Source organism: Bombus affinis, chromosome 9, assembly GCF_024516045.1.
Source record: "Bombus affinis isolate iyBomAffi1 chromosome 9, iyBomAffi1.2, whole genome shotgun sequence".
NCBI lineage: Eukaryota > Metazoa > Arthropoda > Insecta > Hymenoptera > Apidae > Bombus > Bombus affinis.
In genome coordinates, this window is record NC_066352.1 from 15,285,493 (window position 1) to 15,301,864 (window position 16,372).

Below are 16,372 nucleotides of genomic sequence, written 5' to 3' on the forward strand. Positions count from 1 at the left end.
TTATTATTATGATTAAAAGGAAAAATGTTTAAGATGAAGCATTGCAAAAGCTAATAATATTGTAGTCTTAATAGAATTTTGATGTAATTATTTCTTTGAAAATAAAGGAAGATATACTATTAATTAAATTGACAGAAACTATATCTAAGAATCTAGAAACAGAATAGGACATTAATTACAGGATACGTAAGATATACAACTGATATAAATAAAACAAACGATATCTTTCTTCCCGATTTAAAGAAACTTGCACAAGATATCCAATTGCATGTTTGGTCTCAAACTTATATCCAGTAGTGCAAGTGAAACATTCGCGAAATATAATTGTCTCCTACACATTTGGAAGTAAACACACAAGTGATAAAATAACTTAGAAAAACGTCGGTATAACACGAGCGATTTTCGAAAGTCCAGTATCTTGAAAAAGTAAGATTATATCTGAGGATAACAGGTCATATACCTGTTTCTACTGGAATGCGAGGGGGTCGAAGTGCCTCCGTGTCTTATACAACCGAAACACTTTTCAAAGTTAAACCGGTTACTCATTTACCTAAGAAAATAATCTACCTAAATTTTTAATCGCACGTAGATTATTTCATCCGTCAATTGCCACACAGCTAAATATTTATGAAATATAAATATAATTGAGCTTGATTGGTAGTCCATGCTTCTCAGAAATTCAGAATAGTTTACAGGAAGGTATATTCAAAAAATATTGTAATTCTAATAGAGAAATGATTATGTACGATTATGGCGATGAAAATGCCATGAAAAGTGGTCAAACAGCGTTTTACATATTGTTTGTGAAAAAAATTGTGATCAGAATATTTATCACAGCCACCAACTAGATACTTATATAGATCTAAAGTAACGAGTTTCGCGAGTGCTTTTCTCACGCATCACGTTATCTTGTTTTAAAAACGTGCATGGCACAGGTGATGCATCTACATCGGTAATCAAGCTTCGAACTTATCTACGTCCACGGGAATATTTTTGTCCACGGAAGAATTATTTCACGGAATTACATCATCGAACACTTTTGTCAAAGATCGCGAACACCGGAACATTAAATTATATACGTACTATTCTCGTTACGAAGGCGACAAAAATGACAAACTATGCGTTAATTTAATACTAGAACTACCGTCGACTAACGGATAAAACTCTTAAAAAGAAATCACAGCAAGAAAAGAAACCAGCTTTCGTCGATATACTTTACCGGAACATTCAAACCTCCAAAAAATGAAGCATTATAGATATATAAAATTTCTATTGCATAACTGAACTAGCATTATTAATTAAATTTTACAAGTCATAAGTGAGAAGTTGGCAAATTTGATAATGAGAGAAATTAACTTTTACAAGCACGCTTTATGAATTACAAATTAATTAATTATACCATTGAATTTGATTAAAATTGTAAAATTATAAAAGAAAAGTCTACAACTTGTAACTTTTCATCGATCCATTGGTATTATGGTGCAAGAAATTCTTGGTAGTTCCAGTATTAAAATAATAATAAAAAAAAAACCGAATTGACATCATCGAAATATGATCAAATAAAATTTGCCGCGCTAGTAACCGTTACTTTGAATAAATAAATCTCGTACTTCGACAGCGTGAAGAAACGAGGAATTAATGACACGTGGTTAATCGGTCGACTCACATTTACGCACGTAACGCGCATTACACGGCTTCAATTCATATATTTTGCAAAATACTTATGTACAATGGAACGATTAAAACGATTGTCAATATATGATTCGTCACAGACCAAAACGTGACAGATCAAAATGCCTGTCTATCATTTCACGTTTAAAACTAAGAATTGTAACACACACAAACTTGCGCGCGTTTTTTTCTGCGTCGCAATGGTAACGAAGAAAACAGCGATAACGCACGCGCGTATTTCGATAATTACAAATATACCTACAGCTCGAAGGTTATGTTTCGTATGACAACAACCGTCTCCGTATGGCGAACGAAAACCCGTGCAATATGGAGCAATGATCAAGTCAGCTGCCGATTTCAGCTTTAATTCGAATGAATCGAAACACGATAAGCAGAATGAACGCTCGGACATGAGGAACGTGTAAAATGAATTTCGTTAAGTAATCTACGTACTCTTGAATAGCATAAACAACGGAAACAGTAACATCATCGTTTCCGCAACGGCGTAAAAACGCAATTACGGAAACGATGACGTCATTGGCATGACGACGTGAACCGTAATATATGTCCAAATGCATACAGCACAGCGCCCACGCGCGGGCAATGGCGTGTACGACTTATTGCTCTATAGCTGCACGTATATACGAACATATGTATATAGATGTACGCGTACACATACATATGTATCGTAAAATAGAGAGAGCTCTGTACTACCTTGCGCCGGAACACGCGGAGGTATCAGCCGCGATCTCGCCGTGATGTCGGTCACCGTGACAGGTTAGGCGGTCGGCGAGCCTTCTCGTTGGTTCTTCTGAAGTTTACAACTTCTCACTGTGGTAACGAACAACACACCAATAGTAGATACATATATATATAAGATATGTATATATATATATCTTATTTGTTAGCACTTATATCAACAATGACACGGCTTGTCCTTTGAACGTGTAACATACGATCTGCGAATTTAATAGCTTTTAAGGACGCTGCACTTGCTCTCTTCCTCACTAAAGATAGAAGAAACGGCGAAAAAGGTACTTTCCGTTTTACTACTCTCACCATACAGTTCCGGTCGATCAGCCGGATCTCGCGACACCAAAAACCACGAAAACTTGTTTTCTCACTTGAACAACGTTGGCCCGGATGATGCGTGCTTGCTGTGAACTGCTGCACTGTTCCAACTCATAATCGGCTTACTCGATCACAAAAGAATTCCGTATATTTTTTATATATTCGCTCGCGCTTTTCCCTTCAGTACGGCCGCTGCTAAGAAACCACGCGCGACTAAACGACGATTGCGAGAGCAATAACGACGACGTACTGCGTGTTCGACGATGACGACGGCAGTAGCAGCAGCGGCAACGGCGGCGGTGGCGGCGGCAATGGCGACGACGTGCAACGACGGACGACGTCGGAGGGACCGGTTGATGAAATGGGGCAGATATATGCAGCTGACGGAAGCCTCGAATGCGATTTTGTAAGAGGGTGAAAAGGTAAGGCGAGCAATGCTGGTTAGGCGACGGGATTGCGACTGCTTGCTGCTTGCTTGGCTAGCCGCTAGCGGGGGCCTGGCGCGACACCGACTGTCCGATGCCAGCGCCCCCTCTTCCCCTCCCCTTCCCCTCTACCCTGCCCCTTTCGCTCCCACCTCGTCTGTCCCACCACTCCTCTACTACTACTTGCCCGCCTTCTACCTTTCTCGCTCTTTTCCATACCACACAACACAAACCTACTTCTCCTACTTCTCTCTCTCTCTCTCTCTCTCTCTCTCTCTCTCTCCCTCCCTCCCTCTCTCTCTCTCTCCTTCTCTCCCTTCGCTTTCTCCTTCTATTTCATTCGTTATACTGTATTCCCCTCCGTCTATCTCGCTTAATCACACCTACGGTCTTGCACGATTCACACACTCGACCATCATTTCGTAGCTTCTCTTTCTCCAACATTTCGTCCCTCTCGTTCTTCGTCTAATATGCAATAGATTTATGTTTTCTTTCTTTCTCTTTCTACCATCTATCGCACAACTATGCACCCTCTCACTAATTTCAACCCCCTAAAGCTTTCTCTCTCACTGTTCCACTCCCCTTTCCGTTAGCCCCTCGCTTTATCATTCTCACCCTATCTTCGTTGGATCACCCGGCTTCGTCTCGCTTGATCGTACGTACGAACTTTCGTGACACACACCGTCTCGTTCTCCTTCTCTCTCATTCTCTCTCCCTCTGTCTCGTTCGTTCCCCTTTTGTCTCTGTTTCACCATCGTTTATCTTCCTTTTCTCTCCTTTCTCCGACTACGAGGAGCCATGATCCCCTCCTCCGCATAATATGCTACCCGTCTCACCCCTCGCTGCACCCATGCGGCCGTATACCATGCCACGTCGCCGTCACCGCCACCACCGTTGCCGCTGCCGCTGCCGCCGCCGCTGCCGCTGCCGCCGCCGCCGCCGCCGCCGCCGCCGCCGCCACCGCCGCCGACGATGAGGCACCAACCGCCCCTCTCCATGGCTCAATAAGCATCGTTGGCGCGCATGCGCCGATCTAGTCCCCACCACCCACACTCTTTATTAGTTTATCTCTTTCTCTCCAACGTCGCCTGGCGACCCAGCCTGCTTACTGCTTACCCTGGTAGAGAACCGGCAACGGAGTTAGGTTAGGTTTGGTCGCTCATCGCCCACTGACTATCACGCTCGCCGCGGGTGAAAGGGGGTTAGTCGATCTCTCTTTCTTACTTTTTCTTTGCTCTCCCGTCTTTCTCTCTGTCTCTCTCTGTCTCTCTCTGTCTCTCTCTCTCTCTCCTCCTCTCGTTTGTGCCTCTAGGAAACAGAACTTCCAACGCATGTACTATACCTCAGCGTAATCTTGTTTCTCCATGCGCTCGCGCTCAAGAAAAAAAAACGGAGCAAGAGAAGGATCGACCAAAGAAAAAACAAGTAAGGGGTAGTAAGATCCGAAGGAAAATTCCTTATATTCCATAGCAATGCTCTTTGAATGTGCCACTGCGAGCAACGAGATTCTTAGATACGATAGACCTGGACCACCGCGTAACATTCGCACAGATACACCAGTTGTATAAGTATCATACATATATACGCAAGAACGACATGCTGACAAAAAAATCACGATGTTGCGAGATGATTCACAGTTCACAATCGATCCTTTTCTTCGTTACCGGTTCTTCCATGTAGCGATCGTACTACAGCGTCGCTTCGATAGAGATCACTTTCACACGTCACGCTTGATTTCCTATTGACGCTACGTGAAAATGCATCGAGTAACAAAGTAAGTAAGCGCATTTTCGAAACGAAAAAAGAAAAGATGAAGGAACTTCTGGCGCATACTATACACCTGCTGAATCTCATTCTCCTGGCATACAGGAAAGAAGGGGGCAAGGTGACAATGTACGAGGGAGGCAACGAGTGAGATCCGTAGAAAATTCTTTAGATCAACACCGACGGCCTCTGTATGCTACGGTTCACAGCAGGAAAAGATCCTGGTGTCTGATACAGAAGGACCGTGCATATCGTTTGCACGAATATCTCTGACAGTACATTGCACGTACACTTTACGTACACAAACTTATCACGACCCATTGTTACGATTCGTTCTTCGGTTCACTTTCATTTTATATTTTGCCTCCTCGCTCTTGTTACTGAAAAAGGAACTAACAGCTGCATAATACGAATTCTCATTTGTTTCTTAAAATGCTCACTAATTAGAAATGTTGCTATTAATAACAATATCAATACATATCGATGATATCGAGAAACTTTTTCTTCGATGTCGAAGAATTAACTTCTACGATGAGAAAAATTTCTGATATAAGAATAAAGTTTGATTAGGAAAAAGAGACTGAGTGATAAAGTATGTTACGTGTCGCTCTACTTCAGTTACTGTCATCTTAACAATATTATTGATATTTCAATAAGTATCGATCAATTATTGATAGTCGTTAATAGCATCCCTATCTACGTAGACTATTATAATCTCGATAAATAGTGGATAAAACTCGAATTTTACCTCCGGTTCGAAACTCTTTCTTCAGGGATTCTCGATACGAACGACAAGGCGGAAGCGGAAGCGCACCATTCTCGCCTCACAGACTCTGATAAGCCAAGCATTCTGCTACCTACATATAAACGTACTTTCCGTTTCCAAAATACGAAAATCCAACGCGTTGCATTTGAAACACGTTATCTTAATATCCATCGGCTCTCGATAAAAAATGACAATATGTCCTATTAGTCGTGCGTTGGATCATCAATCGTAAAACCGTTGCATCAAATGTAATTTTTGAGAACACAGTTATCTACGTTTAATTCTGTCGAAATCGTTCCGGGGCAATGCGTATCGAATATTCTCGCACCGTTGAAAAATGAATAGCCCGTTCTAGCGGCGGTAGATATATCGTAGCAAGTCAGGTATACGTACTTACGTGTACATAAAAGTTAGAAAGAGAGGAGATAGAAGAAGAAAACGCCGAATGGAGGGTGGATTGTGGAACGCAAGACTGAAGAGTGGGGCCGGAGGCAGCCGCTGAGGTGTGATACGGAACGTCGAGGGGGTACAAGGTGATATTTCTCATGAAACTGAACCGAATAAATTTTTAACAAAAACTGCTGACTCGCTACATTACTCTAGCTTCTATTCCTTCTTTTCTGCTCTGCAACCAGTCCGCTGGCATCTTTCTCACTCTTAGTGTCCGTCGCTTCTTTTTCCTTAGAGTGACACCGCGTTGCCGAAAATACGAGGAACCCCTATTTGAAGCACCATCACACGGTGAAATTTATCTGCATGCACGATTGTATATAACTTTCGTGAAATATTGAAAGTCCGGTCGGTAAAATACCAAGAACAACGACGTTAAAGTCTCGCAAATAATTTTTCTCCCTTCTTCGTACGGTTTGTTGGAAAGGTAATTATATGCGGTACGAGCGTCGTTTGACAGTGGTAGGTGGTAGATATCCATTGCACTAGCGCGATTCGGTTTACGTTAATCTTCACGTGCTAAGCCGCTGCGCCACTTTTACAGTATTGTTTTATGAACACAGAACGGTGTAAACCTCCTCGCAATTTAGCGAAAAGATAACGAAGGAAGATTGTTAATGCAGCCACGCGTTTCCTCCGTAACAACGGTATCAACGTGACCACAAACCACGTAAACGGGATGTAAAACGGAAATGCGGTTGAGTCTATTGCGGACACAGCGTCAGCTAATTTTAGAGGAGTCAATAAAGAAGTGCAATTTCTACATATCATGAAAATTTAATTTCTTAGTGCTTGAATAATGCGGTAGTCGATATAAACATTTCTTCGATGGATATACATATTTATTGGATATATACAATCTAGATATAGCAGTCTTTTCCCTTTAATTTAGTGTACCGTTATTTTAAACGAATATTACGTGAGAATAGCTTAGATGAATTTGGATGTGATTTCATAATTTTTCATCGGTGTTAGAGACCATAATTTTATGCTTAATATTTAACGAACCGTCTTTATGGCCCGTGTAATCATTGACAAATTGAGAAGCGAAGCATTTAACGATGCTGACCAATGGTCTTCACAACGTCCCTGAAAAACAAGTATCATTACGTAACTAATCATTGCTTTTTGAAAAGGAAGTTTCCCGCGTAGAAGCATTGTGCTCCTCGGCAAAGGCGAAGCTAATGAGCGGGGCTTTCATACAAAAAGGAAGAAATCGACCGCCAGTCGGAACCGACCAGAGTGAGAGGGGGGAGAAAAAATTTTCAACGGCGTAAAGTAGGAATAGGAGAAGTGCGATTCGATCTTCATCCTCGGAACCATTTCATTCCAGGACAAAGCCGGGGAATCTTTCGAATCGAGAAACAAGCGTAACGTTGAGCGAATGAAGAGAATGAAATAGAAGGATGGTCATAGGGGTACGAGAAAGACAGAATGAGGAGAGGATAAAAACCCCCTCGAGGTTCGAGTCAGCATCCCACGATATCTACATCTATTTTTGGCCACGGTCAGCTGTAGTTGCACGGCATTAGCATAATGAAGACAGTTCGTCTCTTCTCGTTCTCTTGGGCAACGCGTGTCCCTCTCTTTCGCCAGTCACGCCACATGCGCGCGCGCACGCACACACCCACCCACACACACACATACGTTCATTCTCCCTCTTTCTTCTCTATGTCTGTCTATTCACCTATCTGATCATCTGTTTCCTCTTTCCATTTAAACTGCTTGTATAAAATATTACGGTAACGACGCGAAAATTCTGAATAAAGCTCAGAAAGGAAAGACGTTAAATAAGTTGAAAGAGGAAGAAAAGAACAAGACAAAAGTTTAGCGAATGACATTTTATTTTTTATCCATAACATTGGAATATAATGTAAAGGGGATATATATTGTTAAAATTTGTTGTGCGTTTTTTTACATTTTCCACCTAGCCAAAGTAATCGCACTAGTTGTATTGACAAATAAAATTGGTAAATTGTAACATTCGACGGACAAAGAATATTTGCAGGTCGAATAACGTTTGAAGAGATTTTAATTGCACGTTAATAGGTTCTTACAGTTTTGTCTCGGGTTTACGAAGAAGATCTATAGTTTGGCAGTGCGGTGAGTGTTGGCAAAGAACGCACAAGAGTAAAGGGTCGAGTAGCCCTGGAAGAAAGGGAGGAGCATAGAGAGAGAAACAGCGATGACAAAGCAAGAAGGGAACCAGTGTAAAAGGGAGAAGGACGTATTAAGGGGAAGAAAACCTGCTCCAAGACGGCGCATCGCGGCATACTAACAATACAATAAGATAACAAGCTGTGGGGAGGGCTTCTCCGTGCTAACCTGACTTTCGTGGATAACTCGACGTGCTGCTTGGCACCGTAAATACGTTCCACACACGATATTTTGCCTCCCCCCAGCCACCACACCCCCCACGAGCAGCCTAATCTTCACCAGAGAAGACGCTGGACTCATAATCTTCTCCAAGCGATAAAATTGCCTGCTATTCAACGCGCGGTCGTGCCATTTCCATCTCATGGGAGACAGACACTCGCCGTGGTAACCATAACCTTGTATGTAACGAGAGTTACCAAAGAAATTTCACGCTCCGGTATATTTCTTCCGTATCGGGTATATAAGTAATCGAATCATAGTCGTATCTGTCTAGTTTAACGACTATACGAACGATGAATATTTCGCGTCAAATGTAAATTACAATACGATGGTACACGAATAACATGAATTATTTCAGTAATGACACCGAAAGAAAAGAAACAACGTTTAGATCGAGTAAAAGATGCACGTGGTCGTAAAATTATAAAATATTAGACAGGTAGTTATACCGATTAGCGAGAACAACAGCTTTTGTTAATTCATTAACGGGTAATTTTCATTCGATCGGCCTTTCCAGCGTAAAACGACGTTCACGAGACGAAATAATACGTATTACATTAATGTCGCCGAGCACATTAATTTTAATTATTCCGCCATGCTAAAATGTTGAATGGAATTAACGACGAGCTGTCGTTTGTCTTCGTCAGCTTCGTTCGTACGACTTCATCCTTATTAAAATAGCTGCATCGTATTTTTCTCAACTTGCCTTAGTATCTCTGTTCTATTTTGTAACTCTATGATCGTGCGAATTCACGATCATAGAGTTACAGTATCATGCACCAAGATGACGACCTACGGTAAATGTTCTTGATACATCACGTGCTACAGGCTCGTACGATCATTTTAAGTATCGAAACATTAAATCATCCGACAGCATTTGCCGTGTTACGGATTATAAACGACCCAGTTGTAAGTCAATCGGGATTACGTTGGAAGTGATCGATTAATTGAAGTACATTTTGCGCGACGGCCGGTCGGCCAGGCGCATCAACGTCACTGAAATAAGCGGTCTTGGAGTATTTATTGCGAAAATCGGCAACGATGTTCACTCGTAAAATCTAAGACCAATAATTAGCGATAAAATATGCTTCACATGCTTTAAACTTAGTAATAAATTTGCGAAACTTTTGCGTATAGGTATCTCCTGCAAGCTTCAACGCACAACTATCTTTCCATTTCATAAATCATAAACAGGTACATTGCAATTAATAATACTTTGGTGAACATTTTCATAAACTAGAATTTTTTGTTGATTTTATTCGACAATTGAAAATATGTAATTGAAAATAATAGTGGATTGAGATTATTGCGATGATCGACTGTAAGATTAAAAGTTTCTCAACGGAACGAGTGACCTAATAATTCGTCTTAATACGAATCGGAGAGAATGAGGTTATCGATTGACGGTTGCCAATCATTCTCGAAGAAATTTCATTATGCCGTGCAAACACCTAAATATTTGAGTACTATATTTATAAAAAGACCGACGAACCTGAGGGAAGCCCGATGCAGACGTTGCGCCGTACAATCGTGTTTTCATTACTCTCCCTATATTTCTTTCTCTTCGCTTTCTTGACGTTATTCCGAGTAAATAACATTTACCATTGCGAACACGCCGCACTTCGAGACAAATTGATCTCGCTGCAGTCACGTACGGTCTCGTGTCGAAACAACATAAAAATGTAATTACTCCTGTCATCGGAAACGAGCGGAAGAAAACGAAGAACAAGAAGGGGTAGAAGTAAGAGTAGAAGAAGAAAAGGAAGACGGTGTTAGCTGAATTGAAAGAGGGACGTGATGTTTAGTTTGGCAATGAAGCGAGGATTCGTGGCAGAAGGAAAATTTTCAAGAAATAAATCTCGTCCTTTTACGATGTTGTCGTTGCGTCTGATATTCCTTTCGAATCAATCCTACCCGTCGGATAATGATATCTCTTATCCCTGTACGTCTAAAAATACAACGTTAGTTCGGATTAAAAAGAGATAACAAAAAATTGACTATAGCACTGTATATCTTATCCGGTACAGTTTTAACCGGTTTCCGTCAACTGATCGTATTTTTTGGATCTAATTTTGAACGATAAAAGAACCACACGAGAAGGGTCAAGCAGGCGGAATCGTTACGTATTAAAATATAGTACAACAGCGATAGTATGTTCACTCGGTTCGATCGCACGGTAATTTTCATCTAGCGCGTATCGCGATGACGCAAGGCAATTTGCTCCGTGTACCAAAATACTACGGTAATAACCGTCAGAAGTTTCTCTTAATATCCATCGATTTGGCATTCTTCTATAAATGGTGGGTAATACCGAGGACGAGGACCGAGACCGATTCTAAGAAACCGGGCTCGTAATCAAGGGGCGGGGGGTTGTCGGTAGTTTAGCTTCACGATTAGTCAGCCCTTGCTTACACACCCTGTGTGTCTCTTCTCTATCGTTGCATGTATATACGAGCTCGAGTCCCTCTTCTTTCATGAGTCACTGACGGAAATTACGATCGATCGAACAGCAACGAACAAACGAATAGAAGTAATGTTGCGTCCTGGCCGTTTCTACTAGGAATCCTCGTCGTGTCAGTCTTATCGTAAACGCGTTTAGAACCCCGATGACGCTGGATGACGGAACGTCTTTGTCGAAATTTATTCTCACCACGTGTCCTACCATCGCTGATCTTGTTAGCCTCTACGAGGATAGTGTCGATAGTCTTTTGTATACGTGAACGGAGATAAAATTTCCACGAAATCTTGGTTCCATGAGAAAAGTAGTTACTTTTTAAGGAAATTCCACTCTCTTCTTTTCGGTCTACTTTACTAAATAACAAACTTCTACGACGTAAGAGTAGTTCTACCAGAACAGATTAGAAGTTTCTTTACCGGTATTACGCCCTCCTTCGTTTCGCCTCTATATTCGTCTTTTTCTTTTTTATCGACTAACTTATTCGTTTACATTTATTCCTTACACGCGCATTCGAAAAAAAAGAAAAAAAAAAAAGGAAGAAACGGTACCGTTAGATTCGCGGTGTCATTAAAATCATTCCTATTTCGTTCCGATGGTAACTGTACGATTTCTGGTTGATCTTTCATCAATTTTCGTCAACGTAGTTTCAGCGAAAGAGAATTTTTCATGTTTCATCCAGCGTACGTCCGCGAAGCACGTTGTTTTCCCTAGAATCTTCTCGAAGGAAAATGACGGACATTCTTGAGGAATCCCGTCTGCCGTGCAATGCGCGTCCTTTTCCTTTAAATTTTTTCTTTCCTGGAACGATGATAAAACGAACGAGCGGTTACTGAATATTTACACGAAAGGCCGTCGCATCGATCGAAACTACAATGGCTCTCTTAACTTTTTTCTCCATTCCCCTCTGTCTGGGGATTAGGATCAGGAGAATTAATTATACCGAGAAAAAATTATCGTTAATAACTGTATCGAGTTTATACTCTATATACTCTATAGTTACTCCATACACTCTCTGTTTGCTCTTTAAATTAAGACGGCTTTCTCAATATTTCGTTACTTTTACCATTTTCCATTATCGAATCTATAATATTTTATGTCCTTACTATTTCTCTCATGTGCGTGATTTTCTTTAATTCTGATACTGTCTGTATCATAGTTTCTGAATTATCTTTCTAATTAATACTGTTCTATTATTTAATAATTATCTGACATATATAATTGAGTAGTTACTGACAACCAAACGATTAGAAGAAACGTTTATCCACTATCGCAACGGTAATCTTTCTACATATATATCTCCTTCTTTCAACTCTTTCAACTCTGCTTGGTTTCCATGTTATGTAAATATAGATATCTGATAATTTATGCACACTCGCACATATCCATGCAATTATACAGGCTCAAACAGTTGTATCGTTCTTCTAAATCTTTCCTATTAAATCTTTCCTGAAAATATTAATTGAACATGTAACTGTAATCTTGTACAAAACTACATATAATTAAGTAATATATACTTGTATAGATTTCACCAATACAAATTAACGACGTTTCCAATATAACTGGAACTTATCGAATTTCCGCATGATATTATATTTTTATTGTCATTCGGTTGAGAATAGGAACAACATGTAGAAACAAAGTTCTCTCGTATGCCAAGTTAATTCGTGTATTAACGTGCCAGTATAGCGTAGCCAATTTTCAATGTCCACCTTCGATTTATGAGTATCTGTCGTTGTTACGTCGAAGAAACGTTCGTTCCGAATATTATTGCCATTCGCATTGGTACATAAAACTCGTGCGGTATATTGCGCGTTGTCCTAACCGCGAAACAATTTTCCTAAGTGTCACGTCGACTAGACGCTAATTCGAAATTAATAAATTGAATAAAATTAATTCGAGATTTTTAAACATTACGAAGTATAAAATACTTTCTCTCTCTCTCTCTCTTTTATATTTCTATTATTATAGCTCATACTTTCTCTGCTGTCTTGAAGTGTATCGGATCAAATAAGATAATTTAACAATATGAAAAATGTAAATCCAAAAAGGATTTTCCTAAGTGCCGACCAGATAGCAGGAAATCAATGCGGAATAACATCACACACATGCACATGTCTGGCGCGTATCCAGATGCGTTTACCGATGAGACATTTTTCTGCATAGAAGAACAGCTGGGATACGATTACACGATGAGCATGGAGAACCATCAGTCGCTGTATTTTATTTTCGACGCTACAATATTGCGTCGTATCGAAACTATGGTATTGGATTCGATGTTTCTCAAATCGATTATTTATTGGTTTTCTTTTCCGCTTCTAGTAAATGATAATCTCGTAAAAATCTTGTTGGAAATATTGGTAAACTTAAAATTCCGATATTTTGTCGTCCCCGTTTATTAAAGATTCGATATAACGTAAATTTTTATTAACGTTGATTCATATTACATATATCGTATTCAGATATTAATGTTGTTATTAGATATTCTCTTTTAATTCGTCGATTTTGTTTCTGCTTTCTTCGAACAAGGAACGACATTCGTCTCGAATAATTTCGACACATACATCGCGTCTTTGCCGGTATCAGAAAGGTCATGGAACAAGTTCCACGAGTAATGAGCCAAGAAGACGATAAATATAAAGATCTGTCGCCTAAGAGATTTCGATCATACGTGACCTCTACTAGTCCCGCGGCTGGTCCAAAGCCTTTCATCGGTTCCAGATTGCTTCTTGTTCCAGTAGATATTCAAAGAGGAACCATGACCAGTCTCAACGTCGATTCTTTCAATTTCAATGCAGTTGGCGATGGTGGTGGTGGTCTTCGTCGGACGACGTTTGCCGTTCAACGTTTGCACGTTACAGCAACAAGCTGCGATCAACCCTCGAAAAATAGCTGGGCAGCAGCTTTATTCATGCGCATAATTTCTTGCAGACAGGTTACCGCAGGGGCTACGCGGCATTTAATATAAATCGAAAGAAGGATTGCCGGCGTCTCCTCTCTAGTTCTTTACGATAAGACCGGTTTTGGCGCTACTCCAGCCACGGATCCATCTTATCTTTTTCCTAACGACGTTGACAAGATTCGCTAGGAGTAGGTATTAAGCTGCTTTGCCGGATATACTCTGTAAATTGGAAAGACGCGGACTCGAGACGACATCCGGCGTCAATCTTTTGTCGCTAATGAAATAGATCGTCGATTTAACAGCCATGCACTAATATTGACTACACCTATTCGAAACGGTAGTTTAGTCTAAGACAAAAGGATGGGATATTTAACGATTTAGTTGGTCAATATCGTTTCTATTGCTGGCCAAAATTGATCGAATATGTGCTTGTCGAAATTTTTCTTATATATTGGATCGAATATAAATGTAAGGAATATTAAATCCGATTTGTAGACCATGGAAATACTTTAAAGGGAATTTTTTGTATGGAGCGTTTCTATCTTGAACCTTTACTTTGCAACTTTAAGTTTTCCTTGATTTGTTCGTGTTAGTCGTGGTTAGTTCCGGCGCTCCTCAGTCAAGAGTCTCATCGATATTTCAGAGAAAGTTAAAGATATCTTGTTCACGAAGTGCCGTGTCGTTAAACGGAGTATTTGTTTGGAAAGAAGTTTGACGAACTGGTTCTTTCCGTAAAAGTGCGTTAATGGAAATCGAGATGTGTCGTGAAGATGTTGATTTTATCTGTGCCGTACTGCTGTCTTCGTTAAATTACTCAGCGAGTGTTTGTACAGTACCTATTTGTCTTGCGAGAGATATTTTTTGGTTTCAGATTCAGTTTTGATTTTCTCAACATTACCAAGATGTTTCTTGAGACGATTGGATTTTCGGATTCGTTGACCTCGTCGTGTAAAGCTTAAATCCTATTCGGAAACTCACGAAAATTAAAATATAAATTCAGTCGTCGAATATATGTATATGTCGATGCAAAACTGTGAAAGTGACAAATTATTATAAACGTGCTGTGCACGATATTTATGTAAATTGTATAGGAAAAACTCTAGCGTAAACTGTAAGTAGATAGATAACGCGCTTCATAAATTTATACGAAACAACAATTCGATCATTCACAAAATTGAGTCGCATACGCTGTTTCGTTTACCAGAGTTCTTTGCACGTATGTGTATTTCCTACGCAGATTTAGAAAAGGCGGTCTTTCCAGGTCTTTGATAGGTCACCGGAAAAGAAGAACGTACATCCTTCAAATGGCAATGTAAGAGAAAGCGAATCTGCATAGCGCACGGAGAAGAAATATCTCTGAAATTGATTTGTCGGCAGAAGCTCTACATTCTAAAACAATTATAGAACAGCGAAAGATTCGAAAAGACTAACTGTTCTTGTTATTCTTTGACCTAAGAATTTTCTAATTTTGTAAAATGTACATATTTCGTCTACACATGTTCGATGTGATTTATTAATTTTTTAGAAATTGATAGGCCTTATCTTTTAAAAAATCGACGCAACGTTAAATCTTTGTGAAATGTTCGCTCGTTTCGTGCGTTTAAAACTGTATCAGTACCTATAGTTAATAAAATTCGTCTGTGCGCAATTGCATTCGTAGAGGCGAAGGTGAGCCAGAATACTGGTCACAGATGCAGGAGCAGACTGTTCTACCTGACCTATTAGACCTATTAGACCTTTACCAGGCTAGACGCCAGAAAGGTTACACAATTAGGAAATGGCTAGCGTCCAGAACTCTATATACTCTTCCAGAGTAACCCACCTACACCTCCTTTCACTCTGTATTTCCCTTCTTGTAGCTTGCCCGTTGTAATCTTTCTTTGCGAGAGACTTGCTGCGAAAATCGAACGTTTCCCGGTGCAATTTTTATTTCAACGAGTACTATCTCGATAAATTAAGAACGTAAAGCATTACTCGTGATTTCCGACAGCAGCAGTAAACACGATTCTCGATATAATTATATTCCACTGCATTCGTGTATTTCCATTGTTACAATATCTTTTAAATTTAACATTCGATTACGGAATTTCTCCGGAGTCTCCCGTTCCAACTTTATGGCGAAATTTCTTTAAAGATACGAATATGATATGAAATTCTTCCGTAGGGATAGAGAAGCTTGATCGTACACTAGCATCTTTAAAAAAGAGTTTTCTTCAAACGAACAAAGTTACATAGCTATGTAAAGCCATATTGGTCGTTTGTTTCAGGAGATTTGGGATAAACTTCGAAGTTGATCGTTGGATTTCGACCAATTTCCGTTTGAAAAATCGATTAAATACTTAAGCGACGTCTAAGTAATGATTTATTGGTTCATCGGAGGACGTTGTTAGGAATCGGCGAAATGCATCGTTCGAGACCTTACAATTACGTCGGTTGGCTTACAATTACGTTGTCATGTAACCATGTATTTATTGGCGGCGCTTCGTTGAAAT

At 40.1% G+C, this 16,372-nt stretch overlaps 1 protein-coding gene and 1 long non-coding RNA gene across 14 annotated transcripts in view; one reads left to right on the forward strand and one right to left on the reverse strand.

Annotated features, from left to right (window-relative positions):
* LOC126920482 (probable serine/threonine-protein kinase yakA) overlaps positions 1 to 3,293 on the reverse strand; it is a 383,981-nt gene extending 380,688 nt beyond the window's left edge. For 6 of the 13 annotated variants that reach the window (XM_050730941.1, XM_050730940.1, XM_050730933.1 and 3 more), the window contains exon 1: positions 2,386 to 3,290. The gene's annotated coding sequence lies outside the window, so the exon portion shown is untranslated. Of the gene's footprint in view, positions 1 to 1,933; positions 2,327 to 2,385 lie in introns of those variants that run through there. The other 7 variants (XM_050730928.1, XM_050730929.1, XM_050730930.1 and 4 more) reach the window with 3 other exon arrangements.
* The window catches only part of LOC126920496 (uncharacterized), a 215,230-nt gene that overhangs the window by 86,755 nt on the left and 112,103 nt on the right, over positions 1 to 16,372 (forward strand). The window lies entirely within an intron of this gene.